Source organism: Phaseolus vulgaris, chromosome 2 (genome assembly GCF_051622355.1).
Source record: "Phaseolus vulgaris cultivar YP4 chromosome 2, ASM5162235v1, whole genome shotgun sequence".
NCBI classification, from domain to species: Eukaryota; Viridiplantae; Streptophyta; class Magnoliopsida; order Fabales; family Fabaceae; genus Phaseolus; species Phaseolus vulgaris.
In genome coordinates this window covers 13,995,079-14,001,952 of record NC_143499.1, presented here as the reverse complement: position 1 = coordinate 14,001,952, position 6,874 = coordinate 13,995,079, and the positions used below count along the sequence as shown (strand labels likewise).

The 6,874-nt window shown below is 35.0% G+C and overlaps 1 long non-coding RNA gene across 1 annotated transcript; it reads right to left on the bottom strand.

The window, feature by feature from the left end:
- Window positions 1-1,579: 1,579 nt before the first annotated feature.
- On the bottom strand, window positions 1,580-3,828 carry LOC137810738 (uncharacterized). The gene is made up of 2 exons (XR_011080959.2): window positions 2,227-3,828; window positions 1,580-2,073 (listed from the first exon to the last, which is right to left on the bottom strand). It is a non-coding gene; the product is annotated as an uncharacterized LOC137810738 (long non-coding RNA).
- Window positions 3,829-6,874: the final 3,046 nt, after the last annotated feature.

The following is a 6,874-nucleotide window of genomic DNA, read 5'->3' as shown; positions in this document are numbered from 1 at the left end:
ATAGTTGAATTGGGTCAATTTGAATTAGAAATTGTGATGAAAAAAAATAAAATTAAGTGATTTTTTCTTACCGATATGAAGGTAATCTCACAATATTATAGTTTTCTGTTTTTTTGTATTTTCGAGAATTTCTCTACTGCTTACATAAGCTGAAAACATAAGTGAAATAATAGATGTGCAATAAATAAACCATGCATACATAAAGATCTTTTTGGTTAGTACATATCTAAACTTATTGAAATTATTCCACAAATTAAAAAAAATGAAGATACATATCTTTAAAAAAAATAAAAAAAAATAAACTGTTTATTTGATCTCTAGTCGATTACGTGACACTATATATTTATGAGTGATCCGATAACGAATGATTTGATAGATTCAATAAACTCTTAATAGAATAAATTTTAAATGATTTTAATACTATTTTAAGAAGTGGATTCTAAGTTTAATCAAACTTTAGAAAATTGGTTTGAAGGTAAAATTTACACCAACTTATATATTATGAACTAGTCTTATATCTAATATATAAAATCTTAAAAGAAAAAATGTTTTTATATATGATTTTTAAAGTAATGACACTTGGAAGATATCATTAATAGATCCTAGTTTAAAATATATGTATTTATAAACGCATTGAAAATAACTGAGACTTTGGTGAATGATTTCTATAATGGGGTTGCAATCCTCGGCGAACATACATTGAAACAAAGGAAGAATGTGTAAAAGGCTATGATGTAAAAAATAACGATGAAGATAGGGTGTTTAGACGTACAGTGTATGTAGTAACTAATAAGCCTCAACAGACAGTAACTCATGCTGATTCATATAGGAAAAGAAAATGACTGAATAAGAAACACCATAAATAAAGAGCTCAACAAGTAGATGACTTCATTGCACATTGAATATGTGCAAGTTCGTAGTGGTTTTTCTCCACACTTCCCAACGATTTCCCCGATGTGAACAACTCATCACAGATAACTGGCTTAACAGCACAGTAAAATGTTTGAAGGCCATCTATGCTTCAAAAATAAGAAGATAGAGGAGGGAAAAATGTAGATGTGACGTCTATTTAATAAGTATTATGATGTGTCTAAAATGGCTGAGACTGAAAAGGAAAGAGTGTGGATTAAGTGTAAATAAGCTGAGTCGTTATGGATTGCCTATTGAAGTAGAATTACAAACCTTTGTATCTGCTTTCTGTTTTCAGGTTAGAATTTCACTGTATTGGCAGGAACCAAAATCTTATTTCTTTTAGGAAGGAAATGTGGATAGCTAGTATTTGTGTTAAAAAATATGAGTATCTGTTAACTTTTTGTTCTAATTATTTTGTTTTCAATATATAATCCCTTTTGCTGAAAAAAAGACTGTTAATACTGTGAGAGTGTTCTATTGTTACTCTGGTCCTTCAAACTTTGGACTCTCTCTCGATGCTCAAATGAACAGTACTCTTGAAGTTATAGTTGTGATCAATGATTAAGTAACAGCATAGATGATATAGAATGGTTAGCAGAGAGAACATCTTTGATTTTATATGTCATTTGATTGGTAAGAAGCAACTTTACTAACAAAGTGAGAAGAGTTTTTAGAGAAGAAACCCTGTAATAGAAGTAGATTGAAAGAAACCTATTACTACTTAAAAGAAAAAGAGATGAACTCTATTATTTACACACTTAAAAGAAAGCATTTTGTTTGAATGATCATGTAGCACTAGAAAGAAAATTGTCTGAGGCTGAATACTAACAATTTTCACCACAGAATACTTTTTTTGGGACGTGATTGTAGCAGGCCACGTGCGTAGACCCGTGATGTGCAGTGGTGAAGAAACATGGCAGGCCCAACGGTTGTTCATGGCCAACGTAGCACAACCATGTTATTTTATTATTCTCGTAATAATGCAGGAGGATCTGACACTGACGGGTATCTGTAACCCTTTGAGAACCCTATGATTTGTTTAAAAGCTTTTTGCTACAAGAGAAATGGTGCTTAAGCAAGGACTGTGATCACCTTTTCTGATATTTTTCTTTCTCATTCTCTTTGTAGTGCCAAGAGGACCCCAATCAAAACCTTGCTACCCTATAACACATGCACAACAAGAATCACTATTCATAGATGTTGTTGTAATTCATAAAAATATTGAAGTACTTGAGAGTTGTTCCAGCAATCAACTTAAAAGGGGTCCTGAACATATAATACAATTAACAGAAAATGGAAGAAAAATCCTAGTACCTCCAAAGCTAGTTGTTGATCCAGCCGCGTCATTGAAGCAAAATTACATTGCATTTTGGCACAGTATTCCGTGCCCGTGATGTGACATGTCCTTGTTATAATTGGTAATGAGATGAGGGGCATCATGGCTTCTCGCAGTTACTAGTGCCAACTTCCATCAAATGCTTCAAGAATAGCATCAGATATCAGATACAATCATAAAATTACTCGACCCTACTTCATTTTTTCTGTCTTCTCTGTCAAACAGGAACCAACAGTAAATAATTCCCATCATTTTCATAATTCTTAGGCTAAACAACCACTCATTTAGTTCTTAGTCTAGTTATCTGTATGTATGTTTAATTATTCTGAAAACTTTAAAATTCAGTCTTTATATATTAATCAAACGTTAAGCAGGTTTTAAGAATCATTTCTGACTATAATTTTAGATTCAACGTCAAACTTTTTTAATTTTAATCCTAATTGTATTCTTATTTCTTTACATTTTTATATGTAATTTCTTGCAATATAAAAATAATATGATCCGTATTTGTAATATAAGAAAGCACTTTTTGACAGTGTTATTAAAAAAAATCTAAATCACACATAGTGTATACAGATAGAAAACAATCTTCCTTACAAAAAATCAGTTCTATAAGATTGATTTAAGTCTAGACTCAAAGTTCAAGAGTATCCTAGATATATTAATTGGTTAGTCACTATATACTGAATAGTATAGCAGTGATTATTATTGTAAGATAATTTATTGAAAAGCTAAATAAAAATCATATCAGCATATAGATGAAACTTATCAAAAGTGTATAAATTAATGAGATAACTTTTCAAGGATGTAAAACAACCGAAAACAATGATAAATTAATGATTTACCTTATCTGTATGTTGCATAAAGTTAATTTGAAATGGTTACAGGATAACTGTGAGTGGAAAAATTGGATAGGGTGAAAAAGAAACAGGGTCTGAATTTAACTTACTCTACGGACTGCCATGAGAATTATTGCTACTTTGCTTGGAGATAGTACTCCTGCAATTTCATCTAACTGGATACAAACCCATTAATAGTTGTTAAAACTTGGCACCAACCTGTCAGTAACCTCGTCCACTTGTGACCCAGATGCTTCCATCAACTACAACATCTTAAACTACTATTATGTCATATGCTCATATTAATTGTGTTCACATAGCATCATCAATTACATTATTACATCCAAGAGACAGTCAATTCCTCACTTGGTTTTCTTTACAACTTATACACAAGGACCAACCCAGTATATATATCGTAATAGAAGATGAAACTAATGTAATAATAACCCTTCTGGGAGGGAAAAAACAGAAAGAAGAAAATTATGATTAAAGAAAGAATCATGACCGACACCAGAAGATTATAGTGAGAAGCAAGACCACATGTACATATATTGAATTCCATGAAGAAACACATGGATACAGGTTGGAATATATAACTAAAAACAAACAAAAGCCTGATTTATTTCATTTTTTCAATATTATTTTTCAACCTTTCACCCATTATTGTCAGCCTTTTGCAACTAGTTAAAAACTTCTCTCAACCATATCAAACTATTCTCAGTTTATCTTACAATCTTCTTAATTATATACCTATTTTAATGCATTTTCTTTTATCTTTACTTTAAATCAAGTTTCAACACATGTAACATTACATCACAATTTCATTCTGGTTTGTAAAAAGGCAGAGGGAGGAGAATCTAGTTACTTTCTTCTTTCCAATATCAGGCCATGTTACAATCCTCAGCTTCATAAAAAGAAATAATCAATTATTCTTTTCATGGAGAATGAAACGGCCCAACTAATTCTTACAAAAAGGCTCAATGTAATCTTTCGAGCATATTTTATCTTTCATTAATTAATAATAAGAAATATGAGTGAGCTAGGTTCTAGACGGAAATTGTTAGGAATATGTTATTGTTTCTGTTTTTTGCATGACAGTGATATACTATAGGGTATTATCCATTTTAGTAATCTAAGAGGGGAACATGAATTAAGTCTATTTGTATTTCTCTCTTGTTCAGAGAGAATGCTCTCACCTCAAATCAAAAGCTAATATTTGAACAGTGAAGGTAAGGTGAGAAACAGTTGCTTCTGTTTTATTCTTTATGGTAAATACTGTGATTTTGTGCTATATATGATGCTATATGTGATTGATTATCTTATCTAAGCAAAAAAATTCAAATTACAAAATTCAATCTATAATTATCCATATTCATATTAGTTTTAATTCATTTAAATGAATTTATTTCAAATTCAAATTCATATTTATGGATTTCAAATCCAATCCATTTAATTGAATATGGATTAGATATAAATTGAATACATTTTTAGATTATCCAAATTGCATTTTGGAATGAATTTTGACTTGACCCGATCCAAGTTAAGTCAAGACAATCCAGCCGATGTTGAGCTGAGCACGCCTAGGCCATTGTCGAGCCGTGCATTCCTGAGTCGATGTCGAGCCGAGATGGCCCGGCCGATGTCAAGCCGAGCTGGCCTGGGCCAATATCGAGTCGAACAAGCCCGGGCTGATGTCGAGTCGCCGGGCCCACGCCGATGTCGAGCTGAACGGGCCATGGCAATGTTGAGCTGAGCAAACCCGTGTCGATGTCAAGTCGAACGGGCCTGGGCGAATGTTGAGTCTCCCGGGCCCAGGCCGATGTCGAGTCTCCCGGGCCCGGGTCGATGTTGAGTCTCCTGGGCCCGGGCCAATGTCGAGCCGAACGGGCCCAGGCCAATGTCGAGTGGAGCGAGCCCGGGTCGATTTCGAGTCGATTGGGCCCTAGCTAATGTCGAGTTGAGCGGGCCTAGGTCGATGTCAAGCCGAGCAGGCCTGGGCCAATGTCGAGTCGAACGGGCTCGGGCCGATGTTGAATCATTCAGGCCCTGGCCATTGTCGAGTCGTCTGGGCTGATGTTGAGCCGATTGGGTCCTGGCTAATGTCGAGCCAAGCAGGCTAGGGCTGATGAAAAGCCTTGTGGGCCCGAGCCGATGTGGAGTCGTCCGGGCACGAACCGATGCGGAGTTGTCCGGGTCCGGACTGATGTTGAGTCGTCCGGGGCCGGACTGATGTAGAGTCGTTCGGGTTCGAGTCGATGTTGAGTCGACCGGGCTCAAGTCGATGTTGAGTGGAACGGGCCCGGGTCAATGTCGAGACGAGTGGGCCCGGGCCGATGTCAAGCTGAACGAGCCCGAGGCGATGTCGAGTCAAACGAGCTTAGGCTGATGTCGAATCATCCAGGCCTGGGCCCAGGCCATTGTCGAGTCATCTGGGCCCAGGCCGATGTTGAGTCGTCCGGGCCCGGACCGATGTCGAATCGAGTTGGTCCGCATTCAGGTTAAGTCGGCTTAGACCCGGTTCAAGCCAAATTAGTATGTGCCCATATCAAAATGAATTTAATGTAATTGACAAAGTGGATTTAATTTAATTAATTAAATGGATTTAATCTAAATTTAGTCCACTTTAAATGAATTTAAAAAGATCCATTTAAATTTGATCTAATTAAAATGAATATGGATTTTAAATTCAATCCATTTATTTGGATTTCGAAAAATCCATGACGACCCTAATTTTATCCAAATACACTATTCGATTCTTTTTTTTCTTTTGGGATAAAAAGACTACCGATGCAACCCCTTTTTTGGTTCTACACTTCTTTGAGTAATATCAGTTCATTACACAACTTCAAAGATGAAACTTGATACAACATTGTATATGCAGGTCAGTTCTACTCGTTCAAGATCAATTATTGAGATTATATTTTTCAGAAACAAAAACAAAAAATATGCAAAGACTATTCTTGCGCATTAGCATCGAGAACACCTTGTCCATTTTACACGACTTCAGTGACACAAATCTAGTTTTAAGAATGAGATTGAACATGAGCTAGTATCAACATAATTTCACATATACATCAAAGAAACTCAAGTTTGCTAAATTAAGAACAAATTAAACAGGGTATAGTAACATTCAGAAATCTAGAATTATCATGCAAGCACACAAAAGTGGTAGCAATATTCCACATGAAATATACATAATCTCTACAGTAGAACCTAAATTGTTGATGGCTTTGATTGCGATTTCGAGATTTAACAAGACTGAGCCAAATCGAGAAGACCTTATCACCAAAGACTTACACTTTTGGTTTGATAAATCTTTAGGATTATCAAAGTGCGCCACATTTGTGAGGCTTCCACTAATGGGGTATACACTCAGTGTCAAGGATTCCTGGATATTTTAAATTTTGGTTTTTGACTCTTCCTTTTCAAGGCTTATACTATTTCAATAGAAAGTTAACTGATTGGGTTCTGAAAATTCTATAGTTCATGTTCTATTATCAAAATCAATTCCACAATCTCAATTTCCCACTTTACTGTCGATCAAAATCTTTCTTTTCCACGACCAAGATATTCTTTTATTTGAATCACAAACAGCGCTTTATCTATCACAAATTAAAAGACACAGATATAATAATCAACCGCAATCAGTGTAATCAACTGCGGATTGCAGAAAACGTCAGAAAGCCAATAACCTGCTATATCATATTGCGAATAGCGGAAAGCCAATAATTTGTTATATCATATAGAGTAAATCATTACGGTTGAAATATACTATATATCCAATATA